Source organism: Phyllobates terribilis, unplaced genomic scaffold, assembly GCF_046119375.1.
Source record: "Phyllobates terribilis strain yellow unplaced genomic scaffold, ASM4611937v1 Scaffold_3__8_contigs__length_932513732, whole genome shotgun sequence".
Taxonomy (NCBI): Eukaryota; Metazoa; Chordata; class Amphibia; order Anura; family Dendrobatidae; genus Phyllobates; species Phyllobates terribilis.
The window spans coordinates 2342033-2362750 of NW_027362763.1; the positions used below are offsets into that span (position 1 = coordinate 2342033).

General features: G+C 45.0%; 10 non-coding genes across 10 annotated transcripts; all 10 read left to right on the forward strand.

Annotated features, from left to right (window-relative positions):
* Positions 1-13293: 13293 nt before the first annotated feature.
* TRNAG-CCC (transfer RNA glycine (anticodon CCC)) lies at positions 13294-13365 on the forward strand. Its single transcript has one exon. It is a non-coding gene; the product is annotated as a tRNA-Gly (tRNA).
* A 93-nt stretch (positions 13366-13458) lies between these two features.
* Positions 13459-13530, forward strand: TRNAG-UCC (transfer RNA glycine (anticodon UCC)). The gene has a single exon. It is a non-coding gene; the product is annotated as a tRNA-Gly (tRNA).
* A 1182-nt stretch (positions 13531-14712) lies between these two features.
* Positions 14713-14784, forward strand: TRNAG-CCC (transfer RNA glycine (anticodon CCC)). The gene has a single exon. It is a non-coding gene; the product is annotated as a tRNA-Gly (tRNA).
* A 1181-nt stretch (positions 14785-15965) lies between these two features.
* Positions 15966-16037, forward strand: TRNAG-CCC (transfer RNA glycine (anticodon CCC)). The gene has a single exon. It is a non-coding gene; the product is annotated as a tRNA-Gly (tRNA).
* Positions 16038-16133: 96 nt separating this feature from the next.
* TRNAG-UCC (transfer RNA glycine (anticodon UCC)) lies at positions 16134-16205 on the forward strand. The gene has a single exon. It is a non-coding gene; the product is annotated as a tRNA-Gly (tRNA).
* Positions 16206-16476: 271 nt separating this feature from the next.
* TRNAG-UCC (transfer RNA glycine (anticodon UCC)) lies at positions 16477-16548 on the forward strand. The gene has a single exon. It is a non-coding gene; the product is annotated as a tRNA-Gly (tRNA).
* An 840-nt stretch (positions 16549-17388) lies between these two features.
* On the forward strand, positions 17389-17460 carry TRNAG-CCC (transfer RNA glycine (anticodon CCC)). The gene has a single exon. It is a non-coding gene; the product is annotated as a tRNA-Gly (tRNA).
* A 96-nt stretch (positions 17461-17556) lies between these two features.
* TRNAG-UCC (transfer RNA glycine (anticodon UCC)) lies at positions 17557-17628 on the forward strand. Its single transcript has one exon. It is a non-coding gene; the product is annotated as a tRNA-Gly (tRNA).
* Positions 17629-18811: 1183 nt separating this feature from the next.
* On the forward strand, positions 18812-18883 carry TRNAG-CCC (transfer RNA glycine (anticodon CCC)). The gene has a single exon. It is a non-coding gene; the product is annotated as a tRNA-Gly (tRNA).
* Positions 18884-20400: 1517 nt separating this feature from the next.
* On the forward strand, positions 20401-20472 carry TRNAG-UCC (transfer RNA glycine (anticodon UCC)). The gene has a single exon. It is a non-coding gene; the product is annotated as a tRNA-Gly (tRNA).
* The last annotated feature ends 246 nt before the right edge of the window (positions 20473-20718 follow it).

The window sequence follows — 20718 nt, forward strand, 5'->3', positions numbered from 1 at the left end:
AAAGCTAAGTAGAGGCCAAAAAATACATAGTTTGAGTACTTCATGCATGAACCGGCACATGGACATGAAGCATAAGTTGCAGTGGGAAGCTCAGTGTGCTACAATGCGGCCTAGCCGGCCGGGCCAACCACCGTCTCCCATATCTTGTGCATCCGCGGCCTCTTCATCCTCTGTGACTGGGGGGACAGCAGTCACACCTGTTTTGGGGCGCACACCTGCCACCTCTTTACCCGCAACAGCCAGCGTGATTGGCAGGTCATCATTTTCTTTGGAGGTGGTAACACCAGCTGGTGTTGAGCGCTGTCCGACATCGATAGCACCACCTTTGGATCAAGGCAACCTAACATGTCCGCCTGCATCTTCCTCACAGACCGGCAGTTTGCCGGGGACACCCTTATCAACCCCGTCTAAGCACAATAGCCAGCCCTCGGTCCCTCAGATGTGGACAAGTAAAAGACCATTTCCTCCTAGCCATGAGAAAGCTAAGAGGTTGAATTTCACCATCTGCAAGCTCTTGGCTACAGAAATGCTGCCTTTCCGCCTGGTGGACACAGAGGATTTTCGAGACCTTATGTCCGTCGCAGTGCCCCAGTACCAGATGCCCAGTCGGCACTACTTCTCAAAGAAAGGTGTGCCTGCGCTCCACCAGCATGTCGCACACAACATCACCGCTTCTTTGAGAAACTCTGTGTGTGACAGGGTGCATTTCACCACAGACACTTGGACGAGTAGGCATGGACAGGAGCGTTACATGTCGCTGACTGGGCACTGGGTAACTATGGTGACAGCAGGACAAGGGGCTGCTGTCCAAGTCTTGCCGTCCCCACGAGTTGTGCGTCAATCCTCTTTATGTCAAAGTTCCTCCACTGCTTCTGCCTCCTCAACCTCCTCTCGGTCTTCCACCTGCACCCAAAGCCTGTCTGGTCATGCCACAAGCTTTCTAACTGCGCAGAAGGGATCCTGCACACCTCCTTACTATGCTGGCAGTAGGGCTCAACGTCATCAGGCGGTTTTTACATTGAAATGTCTTTGAAATTTGAGTCACACAGCTGAGGAGTTGTGGTCAGCTCTGGAGAACCAATTTCATGAATGGTTGTCTCCACTGGACCTGAAACAAGGGAAGGCCGTGTGCGACAATGCTGCAAACCTGGGTGCGGCCCTTCGTCTGGGCAATGTCACACACGTGCCTTGTATGGCTCACGTGTTGAACCTGGTTGTCCAGCAATTTTTAGCCCACTATCCCACACTAGATGGCCTTCTGCAGAGGGCACGGTCGCTGTGTGCTCACTTTCGCCGTTCGCAGCCCGCAGCTCAGCGACTTACATCTCTACAGAAGTCGTTGGGCCTGCCACTTCACCGGCTAAAATGCGATGTGCCTACCCGGTGGAATTCAACTCTGCACATGTTGCAGCGACTGTGGCAGCACCGACAAGCCCTGGTGCAATACGTTCTGACGTATAGCCTGGGCCAACGAGATCCAGAGGTGGGGCAAATCACGCTGGAGGAGTGGTCTCAGATCAGGGACCTATGCACCCTTCTGCACAGTTTTGAAATGGCGACGAAGATGTTTAGTGCTGACGATGCCATTATCAGCATGACTATTCCGGTGATTTACATGCTGGAGCACATGTTAAACAGAATTCGGAGTCAGGTGGTGGCACAAGAGGAGGTGGAGGAAGTAGAGGAGGAGGAGTTGTATGCGGAAGGGCTAACATCTGCAAGGTCCAGACGGTCGGCAGCACCAAGGCGGCAGGCATGTGAGGGTGGGGGAGATGGTTTTACCAGGGCGCATAGTAGCAGCCAAACTAGTGAGGAAGGTGCAGGAGCCCAGGAAGAAGTGGAGGACGAACTGATGGAAGACTCATCAGATGAGGGAGACACTTGATCACATTTTTGTTGTGCGAGGTTGGGGGGAGAGGACAGAGGAAGGAAGCATGATTGTTACCTCGCCACCAACACAACAGGGACTTGGTGCTCCTGGATGCGCAACACACATGAGTGCCTTCTTGCTGCACTACCTGCAACATGACCCTCAAATTGTGAGAATTAGAAATAATCCTGACTACTGGGTTGCCACACTGTTAGATCCCCGGTACAAAAGTAAATTTGCAGAAATTATTCCTGCCATAGAAAGGGATGCACGCATGCAGGAGTATCAGCAGAGACTGTTGCAGAATCTTACATGTGCTTTTCCACAAAATACCAGTGGTGCACGTAGTGAATCTCACAGTTCCAACTTGCCAACCGTGGGACCGTCAAGTGTTCAGCACTCAAACTGTAACAGAACCACAGTATCTGCTGGTAACATCAATTTTGCGGAATCATTTCACCACTTTTTTAGCCCATCCTTTGCAAGGCCACAGGAGACAAGAAGTCTGACACATAGTCAACGCCTAGAGACGATGGTACAGGAGTATCTCCAAGTAAACATTGAAGCCACGACTGTGTCACTGGACCCTGGCTCTTTTTGGGCTTCCAATCTGGATAAATGGCCGGAGCTAGCCACTTACGCCTTGGAGATCTTGTCATGCCCCGCAGCCAGCGTTCTGTCTGAACGTGTGTTCAGCGCTGCTGGTGGTGTGCTGACAGATAAGCGCACGCGGCTCTCCACTGATAATGTAGACAGACTCACGTTCATAAAGATGAACAAATCATGGATCCGAAACGACTTTTCTACCCCTGTGTCATCCTGGGGAGAGTAAAAGCTTGATGATTGGTTAAAATCACCCTACCAACCGTTTTAAGCTTTCAAATTACTAATCATGTTTATCTGTATCTTGGCTGGAAAATAATTTGGGCTTTGTAGCAGTGTGCAGCACTGATCCTATTAGGCCATCTATACTAAAGCTTCACCAGATTTAAAATTAATAATAATTTTTAGCTGCATCTAGCCTGGAAAATAATTTTGGGGCTCCGAGATGCGCAAGACACATAAGTGCCTTCTTGCTGCACTACCTGCAGCATGACCCTCATATTGTCAGAATTCGAAGTAATCATGACTACTGGGTTGCCACACTCTTAGATCCCCCAAACTTTTCGATCAACCTTTTCATTTTAATAAAGACCAAAAAAATGGTCATTTTTGAAATTATAAGCATTAGCAGGTTGTTAGAAACTGAAATCAAACAGTTTTCAACTCAAAACTTTATTCTAGGTGATGTTACATTTTCACATAGGACCCCTTGTTCGAAAGGAGCTTCTGAACTCTCTCGTCCATTGAATTTGTCAGGTTTTGGATGGTTTCTGCTTCAATTGTTTTGCATGAGGACAGAATACCCTCCCAGAGCTGTTGCTTAGATGTGAACTGCCTCCCGCCATCATAGACACTCCTTTTAATGATGCTCCAAAGGTTCTGAATGGGGTAGAGGTCAGGGGAGCATGGGGGTCACACCATAAGTTTGTCCCCTTTTATGCCCATATCAGCCAGAGATGCAGATGTTTTATGTGCAGCATGAGATGGTGCATTATCATGCAGAAAAATGATCTTGCTGTGAAATACACGGTTCTTCTTCTTGAACCATGGCAGGAAGTGCTGTTTGAGAAAATCCACATACATTATGGAGTTCATCTTTAGCGCCTTCAGGGATCCTAAAGGGGCCGACAATCTCTCTCCCCATGATTCCAGCCCAAAACATTACTCCACCTCCTCCTTGTTGGCGCTGTAGCCGTGTTTGCGTGGGGTGTCCATCAAGCAGCCATCCTCCACTCCATCCATCTGGACCATCGAGCGCTGCACGGCACTCATCCGTGAACAAAACAGTTTTGAAATCAGTCTTCATGTAATGTTTGGCCCACTGGAGCCGTTTCTGCTTGTGTGAAGTGGATAGAGGAGGTCGACAGGATGGCGTATGCACAGCTGCAAACCTCTGAAGGACCCTGCATCTTGTTGTTCGGGGGACGTTGGAGGCACAAGCAGCTTCAAAAACTTGTCTGCTGCTATGACAAGGCATTTTTGCCGCTGCTCTTTCAACCTGATGTAATTGCCTGTAGGAAAGAGTCCTCAATTTGCCCTTATCAGCACGCACACATGTGTACTGTGAATCAGCTACATACTTCTTGATTGCCAAGACACTTCATCCTGATCATCGCACAATGTTGATTGTAGTCATGCCTTGACCTAAACACTCCACAATTTGTTGCTTCTCAGCAGCCGACACATCCTTTTTCTTTTCCATTTTGGCAGAAAATGTAGGCTGCTTAATAATGTAAGAGAGCCTTCTTAAGTAGTCTTGCCTTTCATTGGACACACCTGCCAAACTAATTAGCACAGGTGTCTGCAATTGCTTACAGTGATATAAAGAGCCCTGACACACATCACCATCAATGAGTTTAACTGACAAACAAACAAATTCTTCCCTTATCACTCCTAAACACTTTTTGCATAATAATTTGGAACACAGTGTACATGTGCTTTTCCACAAAACACCAGTGGTTCACGTAGTGAATCTTACAGTTCTAACTTGCCAACCGTGGTCTGTATGGAGTTGTTCAATAAAGGGCCCAAAATTAAGATAACATAGATGGGAGAGGTCTCTATGAATAGGAATTCCTAAGTATTTGATACCCTGTGAGGGCCAGGCAAAGGGAAAGTTGGACTGGATGGAATCCTATATGGAATCCTATATGGATTTGGGGAGGGAGACATCGAGGGCCTCAGACTTCGCTGCATTGATTTTAAAATTTGACCATGTAACAAAGTGATCTATTTCAGCCATAGCAGCATGGATGGATATATGTGATTGAGTGATATATACTAGGACATCATCAGCAAATAGAGAGCACTTGTACTCGGTGCCTCCCACCTCAATCCACCTAATATTGGGGTTATGGCGAATTGATGAGAGCAGGTGCTCCGTCACTAGGATCTATAAGAGAGGGGACAGAGGACATCCCTGCCTTGTCCCATTGGTGATTGTGAAAGGTGATGAAAATGTTCTGATGCACCCCCTGGGCCTTGGGACACCCGAAGCCGGACCCTTTTTGGTGGATGCTGGTGGTTGTAGTCTTCGTGGCGGCGACCCGGTTCCGTGGCTCAGGGTGGTCAAACCAGTGGCGGAACTATTTATGTGGTTTTGATGTTTAAATGTCCGACTACGCCACCCGTGGATTGCGGTCAGAGTGAACTGCCGCTACAGGGCAGACCACTGAGGCTGGTGTTGTGGGTGCAGCAGAGCGTAGCATAACTCCCCACGGGAGGAGTATAGCCTCAGGGCAGTGTATGCGGAGGATGGGGGTGATGGTGCAGGGCAGCAGCAGTAACGACACGGAGTCAGTGATGCAGTTCAGGGCCTTTACTCACAGTTCTTATTATCCAGACCACGTCTGCAGGTAACGGCTGCCCACGTCGTACTGTGCTCACCAGGTGAGGGGCTCAGACAACTCCCAGATAACTTTGGAGCACTTCACAGGACCCCCTTTGTGTGTCCTTTGTCTGGCCTTTCTTACCAACACTTCTGTCCGGCTGCCTCGGGCCTCCTCTTGGTAAACTTGGCGCCAGTTTCCCTGACCCTATGTGGTGCCTTCCTAGCGGGTGTAGAGAGGGGCTGCGCCACATAAAATGTCAGAGCCTCCGGTTTCTAGCTGAGGGTCGTTTCCTGCCTCCACTAGTTCGGGGACCGGTTTCCCCCTTTGGCCTGACCCCTCCATGCAGGTGGATTCGGGCGTGAGGTGGCGACTCGCCCGTCCGCACCCCTGGGATCCCTTCATTCCTCGTTCCTGGAGCCTTCTCCGCTCCTCTTCCTTCCTTCTCCCTCTTCCAGGCCTGGGCCTCTGTTACTCATGCAGAGCCCCTGCTCCCTGCCACTTCTGCTCAGACTTCTCTGCACTGAACTAAGATGGTGCCCACCTTTTATACTCCCTTCTCAATGCACCCAGGAACTGCTTCCTCCCTGCTCCTGCACTACAGGGTTCCCCTTCCTCAGTGCTCCCTCCCCCCACTCCAGCCAGGGACAGGGACTGTCGTGCCCATCTCAGGGGCATATTGGTCGCCCTGCCCCACGGCAATGTGGTGTAATGCATGCAGGTGTCGGGTCCTGATCCACACTCCATCCTTACCTGAGAGTGAGATATCACACCTCTGGGTGAGTGTCACGGGTGTGTTGCCACGAAGATCGTCACGAGTACACAGCCTGACTTCTCGCAGCTGACTTGTTGGTGCTTTGTGTTTTCTCGGCAGTGTAGGAGTTAATTCTCTCTCTCTCTCTGGGCTAGCTGAGGTCCAGCCTCGCCCAGCTGCAATCAATGCTTCGTTAGTGAGACTCCTTTATATTCCTGCAGGTCTGTTTGTGAGGTGTTGGTGAAAGCTTTTCATTCAGACTTACAGAGCGGATCGTGGTGTTTGGAGTTTCTGAGATAAGTGTATTTGAAAGTGTTATTTCCCTTTCCTCGCTTTATCATTTATCTCCTTTCCCGTTGGTGTTCCCTCTGTTGTAGTTTTGTTGAAGTTGTATGCAAGGTGGTTTTGGTTTTTCCCTTGTACTGTCTCGTTCGTCTAAATACTGTGTGTGGGCATATTATCGCTGGTTCCCAATTGTTGTGATCGGGGTCCTTCTCAGGACTAGATTACTGTGGTGCAGGGATCCTCAGGAGGTAGGGGTTACGCTGGCGGCCTGGACCTCTGTACCTTTAACAGTACCTCCAGGATGAGGGATTAGTCAGGGCCCCAGCTTAGGGTCAGCTTAGGCCCCCTACCTCCAGTATTCTGTGACAGTGTGACATTTTCACCGACCAACTTAGTTTTTCTCCAGCTACCATGGATCCAGTAGCCGGTCTAGCTCAGCAGTTGCAGAGTTTGTCCATGGGGCTGGCGGACGTTAGGTCCAAGGTTTTGCATCCTCTGGAGCAAGCCGGACCAGAACCTAAAGTAGCTCTCCCTGACAGGTTCACTGGGGGGCGGGACAAGTTTTTTGTTTTCCGGGAGGCATGCAAATTGTACTTTCGGCTGCGGCCTCGGTCATCGGGCAGTGAAGAACAAAGGGTGGGAATTGTCATCTCGCTCCTACAAGGGGACCCACAATCTTGGGCGTTCTCTCTTCCCCCTAGCTCCCCAGTTCTCCAGTCAGTGGATAGGTTTTTCGCTGCTTTGGGACTCGTATATGATGACCCAGATCGGATCTCCCTTGCTGAGTCTAAGTTACGTAGGATTCAGCAGGGAGATCGTCCGGCGGAGGAATTCTGTTCGGAGTTCCGTAGGTGGGCCACGGACACCCAGTGGAATGACCCGGCTCTTAGGAGCCAGTTTTGTCATGGTTTATCCGACAAATTACAGGATGTGTTGGCACAGTATGACTCTCCCGCGTCACTGGAAGCCGCTATGGCCCTTGCTATTCGCGTTGACAGACGGCTTCGGGAGAGGTGCGGGATAACTCTACCCCCTGTAATGTCTCCACCTCTTACAAGGTCCCCTCATATGGTGGTTCCCCTGGTCAGTCCGGAGGAGCCTATGCAATTAGGAGGGACATCATTTCGGGGAAGGGGACCGGTGGTGCGCCATAAGACAGGAAGGTGTTTCCTCTGCGGGAAAAAGGGACATTTTATTGGGGGGTGTCCATCCCGCCCCTTGCTGAGTAAAGAGTCGTCGAAAAAACTGTTGATCCCAGGTTGTGTGGTGGACGGCAATCTGGGAGTAGGTATTTCGTCCCTAGGTTCGTCTCAGTTTCTCGTACCGGCGGAGGTGGTGGTGGGTACGAGAACTGAGAGGATATCTGTTCTTCTGGATAGTGGGGCCGGGGCTAATCTGGTTGATGCTCGGTTTGCCCGGGTTCAAGGTATGCGATTGAGTGAGTTGGCTAAACCCATCCCCATATTCTCGATCGATGCCAGGCCTCTCGGTCAGGGAAGTTTTTTGCAAGCTGTGCATGGCGTAAAACTTCAAGTGGGGGCAATACATAAAGAACTGTTGTCTTGCTACGTGTTGGAGGGTCTTCCCACTCCTATAGTGTTGGGCCTTCCTTGGTTAGCTAAGCATAACCCTGTTATTAATTGGCAAACCAGAGAGATAAGCCAATGGAGTAAATTCTGTAATAAAAACTGCATGAACACGGTCATCGGTGCGGTTACTCCTTGGGTCTTACCTCCATTTCTGGCAGACTTTGAGGATGTATTCTCGGAGAATGGGTGTCAGGAACTACCTCCTCATCGCGAGTATGACTGTTCTGTAAAACTGCTCCCTGAGGCCAAGTTACCTAAAGCTAGGTTGTATAACCTTTCTGGTCCTGAGAGGCAGGCCATGAAGGATTATATTTCTGAAAGTCTGGCTAAGGGGCATATTAGACCTTCATCTTCACCGGTGGCCGCGGGGTTCTTCTTTGTTAAGAAGAAAGATGGAGGCCTACGCCCTTGCCTGGATTTCCGTGAACTTAATCGGATTACGGTCCGAGATCCGTATCCGCTCCCACTTATTCCCGATCTCTTTAATCAGATCGTGGGCGCCAAATGGTTCTCTAAGTTGGATCTCAGGGGGGCGTACAATTTGATTAGGATGAAGGAGGGGGATGAGTGGAAGACGGCTTTTAACACTCCGGAGGGGCATTATGAGAACCTTGTCATGCCATTCGGTCTGACTAATGCCCCGGCGGTGTTTCAACACTTTGTTAATGATATTTTTCGCCACCTGGTGGGACAGTTTGTTGTCATATATCTGGATGATATCTTAATTTACTCGCCGGATCTGGTGTCTCATCAGGAGCATGTTAGACAGGTGTTACAGATCTTGCGGGATAATAAACTGTATGCCAAGTGGGAAAAGTGTGTGTTCGCCGTACAGGAACTCCAGTTTTTAGGCTTCCTGGTTTCTGCGTCCGGTTTTCGTATGGACCCTGGGAAAGTGCGGGCAGTTCTTGAGTGGGATCGGCCGGAGAATCTTAAGGCACTACAACGTTTCCTGGGGTTTGCTAACTATTACCGGAAGTTCATTCGTAATTTCTCGTCCGTGGTTAAGCCTCTCACAGACATGACTAAAAAGGGGACGGATTTTTCTAGGTGGTCTGACAAGGCTTGTCAAGCATTCTCCTCCTTGAAAAAATGTTTTGCCTCGGCACCCATACTCATTCAACCTGATGCGTCTCAGCCATTCTTTGTAGAGGTAGACGCTTCCGAGGTAGGGGTGGGAGCAGTATTGTCACAGGGTTCGTCCCCTGGTAAGTGGCATCCGTGCGCCTTTTTCTCTAAAAAATTGTCGTCCGCTGAGAGGAATTACGATGTCGGCAATAGGGAACTCCTGGCCATTAAGTTAGCTTTTGAGGAGTGGCGCCATTTTTTGGAGGGGGCAGTTCATCCGGTCACCGTCATCACCGATCACAAGAACCTGCTATATCTGGAGTCCGCTAAACGTCTGAATCCCAGACAAGCTAGGTGGTCATTGTTTTTTACCAGGTTTAATTTCGTCGTTACATATCGTCCTGGGTCTAAAAATGTAAAGGCGGATGCCTTATCTCGTAGTTTCCCTGGGGCCGGGAATACGGACGACCCGATTCCTGTTCTTCAGGAGGGGGTGGTGGTTTCGGCAGTATGCTCTGAGCTGGAGGAGGAGATATTGGAGGCTCAGGGGGACGCCCCTGTTGGACCTCCGGGGAGACTGTTCGTTCCAGATCAGTTGCGACAAAAGGTGATCGAGGCACACCATAACTCAGTTTTTGCAGGACACCCGGGGAGTAAAGCAACTGTGGATCTCCTCTCGCGTCGGTTTTGGTGGCCTAACTTACATAAAGAGGTGGTAACTTTTGTCGCGTCCTGTGGGGTTTGTGCGCGCTCTAAGACCTCACATACCCGTCCGTCTGGGGCCCTCTTACCTTTGAAGATCCCGGAGCGTCCTTGGACTCATCTGTCTATGGACTTTATTACGGACCTCCCTCCGTCTTCGGGTAAAACGGTCATACTCGTTGTAGTGGACAGGTTCAGCAAGATGGCACATTTTATCGCTCTTCCGGCTCTCCCTAATGCTAAAACTCTTGCGCAGGTGTTCATTGGGGAGATTGTGAGGCTTCACGGGGTACCCTCCGAGGTGGTGTCTGATCGGGGGTCTCAGTTTGTGTCCAAGTTCTGGAAGGCGTTTTGTGCACGGCGGGGGATGCATTTGTCATTCTCGTCGGCTTTTCATCCTCAGACCAATGGTCAGACGGAACGTATGAACCAGAGCTTGGAGACATATCTTCGGTGTTTTGTGTCAGAGAACCAGGAGGACTGGGCTTCTTTCCTACCTCTGGCAGAGTTTGCTCTCAATAATAGGCGAAGCGAGTCCACTGGTAAGTCCCCGTTTTTTGGGGCATATGGTTTTCACCCCCAGTTTTGTACTTTCAGTAGGGGGGGCTCTTCGGGGGTTCCGGAGGAGGAACGATTTTCCTCATCTCTCGCTTCAGTATGGAGAGGGGTGCTGAAGAATCTGAATACTATGGGGAACCGATACAAACGTATGGCTGATAGGAGGAGAGTGTCTGGTCCGGACCTAAGTGTGAACGATCAGGTATGGTTGTCTACCAGGAATATTAAACTTAAGGTTCCCTCCTGGAAACTGGGTCCCAGGTTCATCGGGCCGTACAGAATCAGTTCTGTTATTAATCCGGTGGCATTCCGTCTTGACCTCCCCCCTACGTTTAAAATTCACAACGTGTTTCACAGATCATTGCTTAAGAGGTATGTGGCGCCGGTGGTACCGTCACCTTTACCTCCCCCTCCTGTGGTTGTCAATGGTAACTTGGAGTTCCAGGTATCGAGGGTCATTGATTCACGCTTTAATCGCCGGTCCCTTCAGTACTTGGTTCATTGGAAGGGGTATGGTCCTGAGGAGAGGATGTGGGTTCCTGCGTCGGATATTAACGCAGACCGATTAGTTCGGGCCTTCCACACGACTCACCCGGATAAACCTGGCCCTGAGGGTCCGGAGGCCCCTCGTAGAAGGGGGGGTACTGTCACGGGTGTGTTGCCACGAAGATCGTCACGAGTACACAGCCTGACTTCTCGCAGCTGACTTGTTGGTGCTTTGTGTTTTCTCGGCAGTGTAGGAGTTAATTCTCTCTCTCTCTCTGGGCTAGCTGAGGTCCAGCCTCGCCCAGCTGCAATCAATGCTTCGTTAGTGAGACTCCTTTATATTCCTGCAGGTCTGTTTGTGAGGTGTCGGTGAAAGCTTTTCATTCAGACTTACAGAGCGGATCGTGGTGTTTGGAGTTTCTGAGATAAGTGTATTTGAAAGTGTTATTTCCCTTTCCTCGCTTTATCATTTATCTCCTTTCCCGTTGGTGTTCCCTCTGTTGTAGTTTTGTTGAAGTTGTATGCAAGGTGGTTTTGGTTTTTCCCTTGTACTGTCTCGTTCGTCTAAATACTGTGTGTGGGCATATTATCGCTGGTTCCCAATTGTTGTGATCGGGGTCCTTCTCAGGACTAGATTACTGTGGTGCAGGGATCCTCAGGAGGTAGGGGTTACGCTGGCGGCCTGGACCTCTGTACCTTTAACAGTACCTCCAGGATGAGGGATTAGTCAGGGCCCCAGCTTAGGGTCAGCTTAGGCCCCCTACCTCCAGTATTCTGTGACAGTGTGACAGTGAGGTGCAATACCTCTGTAGCAACCGAGCCCTCAGGGTGCTACAGTTCCATTTATCTTCAGCCTAGGTGACGTATTGTGATACAGGGCCGTGATTTTGGCTATAAAATGGTCCCCTAGACCCCTACCCCAAGCTTTTTAAGAGAATCATATATGGCGTGCCAGGAGACTCTATGGAATGCTTTCTCAGCATCCAACGAGAGTATCTAATTACAAATTTTTAACTGCATCTAGCCCAGGAAATACTTTGTGCCTAGTAGCAGTGTCTGCTAGTCAGCAGATTATCCCGGCTGTTAAGCAAGCTACACCACCTGTAGTTTGGACACTTAATTTTTTCAAAGGAAATGCTTCGGGACCACGGGATACTCAGTGAAGAGCATCAGGAGGCACCCCAAGGCATAGGGGATGGGACTGGCAGTAGGGTGCCTTGCGGTGGACAGCCGAGCTCGATCCTTATAAAAGCTTTTTAACTGCAGCAGCTTTAGTGGACGCTACTGGAGCTGGAATTACGCGGCTGCTGGCATTAGACTTGCCCTCCAATAGATCCTTGTAAATGGATTTAAAGTGTATTCATTCAAATTAGAGAGACAATTTAAATTAAAAAGCTTAGAGCTGCCTCCACCACAGGGGGGCTCGCTCGACCCACCAGCGGACAGGCACCAGTATTGGGAGAGGGGGGCTGGCCATCAGGGTTCACCGCGGCTCTGGCACAAACCCGGCGACACGGAGGTGGCACGGGCAGGAGCGGACTGGCCGTGTCGGCTTCTCACTTTTTGGATTTTAGAAGGGCATGACATGCCTATATCTGTGTCTCCCCCTCCTTTTACTCCTCCACCTCTTTTATTTTCGCATGACTATATGTACTTGTCACTTTTCCATGTGTTAGTTATGTCTTCTGAGCAGTTTGTCAGCTTTTGGACACCTTTGAAGGTGTTTTCTATGTGTTTCTATGTGTTTTTGTTTGCCTGCCATTGGTTTTAACGGTGTTCGACGGTGTTCTAAAGTGTTCGACGAACAGTTCGGCGAACACACGGGTGTTCGACGAACCGAACCGAACTCGAACACTATGGGGGTGGCTCAACACTACTCTTCAGTTGTTGATTAAACACTTTGTAGGGTTAGTCTCCAATATGAAAGCAATGTCAGGGTTGGCATTGGTGTTATGCTGGTGGGTGTAGTTGCTTTTAAAACAATAGGCCATAGTTTAATTCTTGAAGAACTCATTGTTTTTTTCCATTTGGTGGTGTTTGGAATCTTTTTCACTTTCTGTGCTAAGGCTTATGCTTTTATTTCTTTCTTGATAACACTTTAGCTACCTTAGTGGGCAGAAAGCAAAGCTAATTGAGAGAATTTGTAGGCAGAGGTGGAAAAGCTACATAACTGATTCCAAAAACTCCTCTGTCTTTAGAGTTAGTGTTAAAAATTCCAAAAATGGCAGAGGTCTTTAGGGGGAATTTGGTGCTGCTGTTGACTCTTTGTAATCTGTTTGAGCTAAGGCTCATAGTGTACTTTCTTTCTTGGTAAGAGTTTAGTTACCTTATTGTCAAAAAAGTGAAACTAATTGAGAGAATTGTAAGAATTGGTGGAAAAGCTCCATAGTTGATTCACAAGAATTCATCTTTGAGTTTTGGACAATGCTTTGCCTTGTTTTTAAACTTTTTAGTAATTGGCTCTTTCAAGACATATTCAGTCCTCCTTTTTCTAAGTAAAACTTTAGCAGATTTAACGGCCATAATCCCAAACCAGTCAAGTTGGTTCATGCATTGGTGGTATAGTGGTGAGCATAGCTGCTTCCCAAGCAGTTGACCCGGGTTCGATTCCCGGCCAATGCAATACTTATGTAGTTTTATTTCTGGCATATCATACATTTTACAAACTATTTTGTAATGTTAGTGCAGAAAATGTAAAAAAAGCTGATCCTGTAAGCATTGGTGGTATAGTGGTGAGCATAGCTGCCTTCCAAGCAGTTGACCCGGGTTCGATTCCCGGCCAATGCAAAACATGGGTGTGTTTTTTTTTCAGGCACGTCATAATTTTTACTAACAATTTTGTAGGGTTAGTGCAGAAAATGTGAAAAAAATGCTGGGTACCTTAAGCATTTTTGGTATAGTGGTGAGCAAACCTGCCTTCCAAGCAGTTGACCTGCGATTGATTCCTGGTCAATGCAATACTTATGTGGGTTTTTTTTTCCTGGCACGTCTTACTTTTTACTAATAATTTTGTATTGTTAGTGCAGAAAATGTAAGAAAAAAACATGGCTTCTGTAAGTGTTGGTGGTATAGTGGTGAGCATAGCTGCCTTCCAACTGTTGACCCGGGTTTGATTCCTGGCCAATGCATGAATTGTTTTTCACATTTGGTGATGCTTTTAGTCTGTTTTAATTTTTCGTGTTAAGGCTCATGCTCTTCTTTCTTCTTAGAGTTTAGCAACCACGAAAATGAGAAAAAAATTGAAGAGAATATTTCTTAGATTTTTTTCAACTGTCTCATCTAACTGATCTTCTGCTCTTCAGTTGTTGATGAAATACTTTGTAGGGTTAGTCTCCAATACGAAAGCAATGTCAGGGTTGGCATTGGTGTTATGCTGGTGGGTGTAGTTGCTTTTAAAACAATAGGCCGTAGTTTAATTCTTGAAGAACTCATTGTTTTTTTTCCATTTGGTGGTGTTTGGACTCTTTTTCACTTTCTGTGCTAAGGCTTATGCTTTTATTTCTTTCTTGGTAACACTTTAGCTACCTTAGTGGGCAGAAAGCAAAGCTAATTGAGAGAATTTGTAGGCAGAGGTGGAAAAGCTACATAACTGATTCCAAAAACTCCTCTGTCTTTAGAGTTAGTGTTAAAAATGCCAAAAATGGCAGAGGTCTTTAGGGGGAATTTGGTGCTGCTGTTGACTCTTTGTAATCTGTTTGAGCTAAGGCTCATAGTGTACTTTCTTTCTTGGTAAGAGTTTAGTTACCTTATTGTCAAAAAAGTGAAACTAATTGAGAGAATTGTAAGAATTGGTGGAAAAGCTCCATAGTTGATTCACAAGAATTCATCTTTGAGTTTTGGACAATGCTTTGCCTTGTTTTTAAACTTTTTAGTAATTGGCTCTTTCAAGACATATTCAGTCCTCCTTTTTCTAAGTAAAACTTTAGCAGATTTAACGGCCATAATCCCAAACCAGTCAAGTTGGTTCATGCATTGGTGGTATAGTGGTGAGCATAGCTGCTTCCCAAGCAGTTGACCCGGGTTCGATTCCCGGCCAATGCAAAACATGGGTGTGTTTTTTTTTCAGGCACGTCATAATTTTTACTAACAATTTTGTAGGGTTAGTGCAGAAAATGTGAAAAAAATGCTGGGTACCTTAAGCATTTTTGGTATAGTGGTGAGCAAACCTGCCTTCCAAGCAGTTGACCTGCGATTGATTCCTGGTCAATGCAATACTTATGTGGGTTTTTTTTCCTGGCACGTCTTACTTTTTACTAATAATTTTGTATTGTTAGTGCAGAAAATGTAAGAAAAAAACATGGCTTCTGTAAGTGTTGGTGGTATAGTGGTGAGCATAGCTGCCTTCCAACTGTTGACCCGGGTTTGATTCCCAGCCAATGCATGAATTGTTTTTCACATTTGGTGATGCTTTTAGTCTGTTTTAATTTTTCGTGTTAAGGCTCATGCTCTTCTTTCTTCTTAGAGTTTAGCAACCACGAAAATGAGAAAAAAATTGAAGAGAATATTTCTTAGATTTTTTTCAACTGTCTCATCTAACTGATCTTCTGCTCTTCAGTTGTTGATGAAATACTTTGTAGGGTTAGTCTCCAATACGAAAGCAATGTCAGGGTTGGCATTGGTGTTATGCTGGTGGGTGTAGTTGCTTTTAAAACAATAGGCCGTAGTTTAATTCTTGAAGAACTCATTGTTTTTTTTCCATTTGGTGGTGTTTGGACTCTTTTTCACTTTCTGTGCTAAGGCTTATGCTTTTATTTCTTTCTTGGTAACACTTTAGCTACCTTAGTGGGCAGAAAGCAAAGCTAATTGAGAGAATTTGTAGGCAGAGGTGGAAAAGCTACATAACTGATTCCAAAAACTCCTCTGTCTTTAGAGTTAGTGTTAAAAATGCCAAAAATGGCAGAGGTCTTTAGGGGGAATTTTGTGCTACTGTTGACTCTTTGTAATCTGTTTGAGCTAAGGCTCATAGTTTACTTTCTTTCTTGGTAAGAGTTTAGTTACCTTATTGTCAAAAAAGTGAAAGTAATTGAGAGAATTGTAAGAATTGGTGGAAAAGCTCCATAGCTGATTCACAAGAATTCATCTTTGAGTTTTGGACAATGCTTTGCCTTGTTTTTAAACTTTTTAGTAATTGGCTCTTTCAAGACATATTCAGTCCTCCTTTTTCTAAGTAAAACTTTAGCAGATTTAACGGCCATAATCCCAAACCAGTCAAGTTGGTTCATGCATTGGTGGTATAGTGGTGAGCATAGCTGCTTCCCAAGCAGTTGACCCGGGTTCGATTCCCGGCCAATGCAATACTTATGTAGTTTTATTTCTGGCATATCATACATTTTACAAACTATTTTGTAATGTTAGTGCAGAAAATGTAAAAAAAAAAGCTGATCCTGTAAGCATTGGTGGTATAGTGGTGAGCATAGCTGCCTTCCAAGCAGTTGACCCGGGTTCGATTGCCGGCCAATGCAAAACATGGGTGTGTTTTTTTTTCAGGCACGTCATAATTTTTACTAACAATTTTGTAGGATCAGTGCAGAAAATGTGAAAAAAATGCTGGGTACCTTAAGCATTTTTGGTATAGTGGTGAGCAAACCTGCCTTCCAAGCAGTTGACCTGCGATTGATTCCTGGTCAATGCAATACTTATGTGGGTTTTTTTTTTCCTGGCACGTCTTACTTTTTACTAATAATTTTGTATTGTTAGTGCAGAAAATGTAAGAAAAAAAAATGGCTTCTGTAAGTGTTGGTGGTATAGTGGTGAGCATAGCTGCTTTCCAAGCAGTTGACCCGGGTTCGATTCCCGGCCAATGCATGAATTGTTTTTCACATTTGGTGATGCTTTTAGTCTGTTTTAATTTTTCGTGTTAAGGCTCATGCTCTTCTTTCTTCTTAGAGTTTAGCAACCACGAAAATGAGAAAAAAATTGAAGAGAATATTTCTTAGATTTTTTTCAACTGTCTCATCTAACTGATCTTCTGCTCTTCAGTTGTTGATTAAATACTTTGTAGGGTTAGTCTCCAATACGAAAGCAATGTCAGGGTTGGCATTGGTGTTATGCTGGTGGGTGTAGTTGCTTTTAAAACAATAGGCCATAGTTTAATTCTTGAAGAACTCATTGTTTTTTTCCATTTGGTGGTGTTTGGAATCTTTTTCACTTTCTGTGCTAAGGCTTATGCTTTTATTTCTTTCTTGGTAACACTTTAGCTACCTTAGTGGGCAGAAAGCAAAGCTAATTGAGAGAATTTGTAGGCAGAGGTGGAAAAGCTACATAACTGATTCCAAAAACTCCTCTGTCTTTAGAGTTAGTGTTAAAAATGCCAAAAATGGCAGAGGTCTTTAGGGGGAATTTGGTGCTGGTGCTGACTCTTTGTAATCTTTTTGAGCTAAGGCTCATAGTGTACTTTCTTTCTTGGTAAGAGTTTAGTTACCTTATTGTCAAAAAAGTGAAACTAATTGAGAGAATTGTAAGAATTGGTGGAAAAGCTCCATAGCTGATTCACAAGAATTCATCTTTGAGTTTTGGACAATGCTTTGCCTTGTTTTTAAACTTTTTAGTAATTGGCTCTTTCAAGACATATTCAGTCCTCCTTTTTCTAAGTAAAACTTTAGCAGATTTAACGGCCATAATCCCAAACCAGTCAAGTTGGTTCATGCATTGGTTGTATAGTGGTGAGCATAGCTGCTTCCCAAGCAGTTGACCCGGGTTCGATTCCCGGCCAATGCAATACTTATGTAGTTTTATTTCTGGCATATCATACATTTTACAAACTATTTTGTAATGTTAGTGCAGAAAATGTAAAAAAAAAAGCTGATCCTGTAAGCATTGGTGGTATAGTGGTGAGCATAGCTGCCTTCCAAGCAGTTGACCCGGGTTCGATTCCCGGCCAATGCAAAACATGGGTGTTTTTTTTTTTCAGGCACGTCATAATTTTTACTAACAATTTTGTAGGGTTAGTGCAGAAAATGTGAAAAAAATGCTGGGTACCTTAAGCATTTTTGGTATAGTGGTGAGCAAACCTGCCTTCCAAGCAGTTGACCTGCGATTGATTCCTGGTCAATGCAATACTTATGAGGGTTTTTTTTTTCCTGGCACGTCTTACTTTTTACTAATAATTTTGTATTGTTAGTGCAGAAAATATAAGAAGAAAACATGGCTTCTGTAAGTGTTGGTGGTATAGTGGTGAGAATAGCTGTCTTCCAAGCTGTTGACCCGGGTTTGATTCCCGGCCAATGCATGAATTGTTTTTCACATTTGGTGATGCTTTTAGTCTGTTTTAATTTTTCGTGTTAAGGCTCATGCTCTTCTTTCTTCTTAGAGTTTAGCAACCACGAAAATGAGAAAAAAATTGAAGAGAATATTTCTTAGATTTTTTTCAACTGTCTCATCTAACTGATCTTCTGCTCTTCAGTTGTTGATTAAATACTTTGTAGGGTTAGTCTCCAATATGAAAGCAATGTCAGGGTTGGCATTGGTGTTATGCTGGTGGGTGTAGTTGCTTTTAAAACAATAGGCCATAGTTTAATTCTTGAAGAACTCATTGTTTTTTTCCATTTGGTGGTGTTTGGAATCTTTTTCACTTTCTGTGCTAAGGCTTATGCTTTTATTTCTTTCTTGGTAACACTTTAGCTACCTTAGTGGGCAGAAAGCAAAGCTAATTGAGAGAATTTGTAGGCAGAGGTGGAAAAGCTACATAACTGATTCCAAAAACTCCTCTGTCTTTAGAGTTAGTGTTAAAAATGCCAAAAATGGCAAAGGTCTTTAGGGGGAATTTGGTACTGGTACTGACTCTTTGTAATCTTTTTGAGCTAAGGCTCATAGTGTACTTTCTTTCTTGGTAAGAGTTTAGTTACCTTATTGTCAAAAAAGTGAAACTAATTGAGAGAATTGTAAGAATTGGTGGAAAAGCTCCATAGCTGATTCACAAGAATTCATCTTTGAGTTTTGGACAATGCTTTGCCTTGTTTTTAAACTTTTTAGTAATTGGCTCTTTCAAGACATATTCAGTCCTCCTTTTTCTAAGTAAAACTTTAGCAGATTTAACGGCCATAATCCCAAACCAGTCAAGTTGGTTCATGCATTGGTGGTATAGTGGTGAGCATAGCTGCTTCCCAAGCAGTTGACCCGGGTTCGATTCCCGCCCAATGCAATACTTATGTAGTTTTATTTCTGGCATATCATACATTTTACAAACTATTTTGTAATGTTAGTGCAGAAAATGTAAAAAAAGCTGATCCTGTAAGCATTGGTGGTATAGTGGTGAGCATAGCTGCCTTCCAAGCCAGTTGACCCGGGTTCGATTCCTGGCCAATGAAAAACATGGGTGTGTTTTTTTTTCAGGCACGTCATAATTTTTACTAACAATTTTGTAGGGTTAGTGCAGAAAATGTGAAAAAAATGCTGGGTACCTTAAGCATTTTTGGTATAGTGGTGAGCAAACCTGCCTTCCAAGCAGTTGACCTGCGATTGATTCCTGGTCAATGCAATACTTATGTGGGTTTTTTTTTCCTGGCACGTCTTACTTTTTACTAATAATTTTGTATTGTTAGTGCAGAAAATGTAAGAAAAAAACATAGCTTCTGTAAGTGTTGGTGGTATAGTGGTGAGCATAGCTGCCTTCCAAGCTGTCGACCAGGGTTTGATTCCCGGCCAATGCATGAATTGTTTTTCACATTTGGTGATGCTTTTAGTCTGTTTTAATTTTTCGTGTTAAGGCTCATGCTCTTCTTTCTTCTTAGAGTTTAGCAACCACGAAAATGAGAAAAAAATTGAAGAGAATATTTCTTAGATTTTTTTCAACTGTCTCATCTAACTGATCTTCTGCTCTTCAGTTGTTGATGAAATACTTTGTAGGGTTAGTCTCCAATACGAAAGCAATGTCAGGGTTGGCATTGGTGTTATGCTGGTGGGTGTAGTTGCTTTTAAAACAATAGGCCATAGTTTAATTCTTGAAGAACTCATTGTTTTTTTCCATTTGGTGGTGTTTGGACTCTTTTTCACTTTCTGTGCTAAGGCTTATGCTTTTATTTCTTTCTTGGTAACACTTTAGCTACCTTAGTGGGCAGAAAGCAAAGCTAATTGAGAGAATTTGTAGGCAGAGGTGGAAAAGCTACATAACTGATTACAAAAACTCCTCTGTCTTTAGAGTTAGTGTTAAAAATGCCAAAAATGGCAGAGGTCTTTAGGGGGAATTTGGTGCTGCTGTTGACTCTTTGTAATCTGTTTGAGCTAAGGCTCATAGTTTACTTTCTTTCTTGGTAAGAGTTTAGTTACCTTGTTGTCAAAAAAGTGAAACTAATTGAGAGAATTGTAAGAATTGGTGGAAAAGCTCCATAGCTGATTCACAAGAATTCATCTTTGAGTTTTGGACAATGCTTTGCCTTGTTTTTAAACTTTTTAGTAATTGGCTCTTTCAAGACATATTCAGTCCTCCTTTTTCTAAGTAAAACTTTAGCAGATTTAACGGCCATAATCCCAAACCAGTCAAGTTGGTTCATGCATTGGTGGTATAGTGGTGAGCATAGCTGCTTCCCAAGCAGTTGACCCGGGTTCGATTCCCAGCCAAAGCAATACTTATGTAGTTTTATTTCTGGCATATCATACATTTTACAAACTATTTTGTAATGTTAGTGCAGAAAATGTAAAAAAAAAAAGCTGATCCTGTAAGCATTGGTGGTATAGTGGTGAGCATAGCTGCCTTCCAAGCAGTTGACCTGGGTTCGATTCCCGGCCAATGCAAAACATGGGTGTGTTTTTTTTTCAGGCACGTCATAATTTTTACTAACAATTTTGTAGGGTTAGTGCAGAAAATGTGAAAAAAATGCTGGGTACCTTAAGCATTTTTTTTATAGTGGTGAGCAAACCTGCCTTCCAAGCAGTTGACCTGCGATTGATTCCTGGTCAATGCAATACTTATGTGGGTTTTTTTTTTCCTGGCACGTCTTACTTTTTACTAATAATTTTGTATTGTTAGTGCAGAAAATG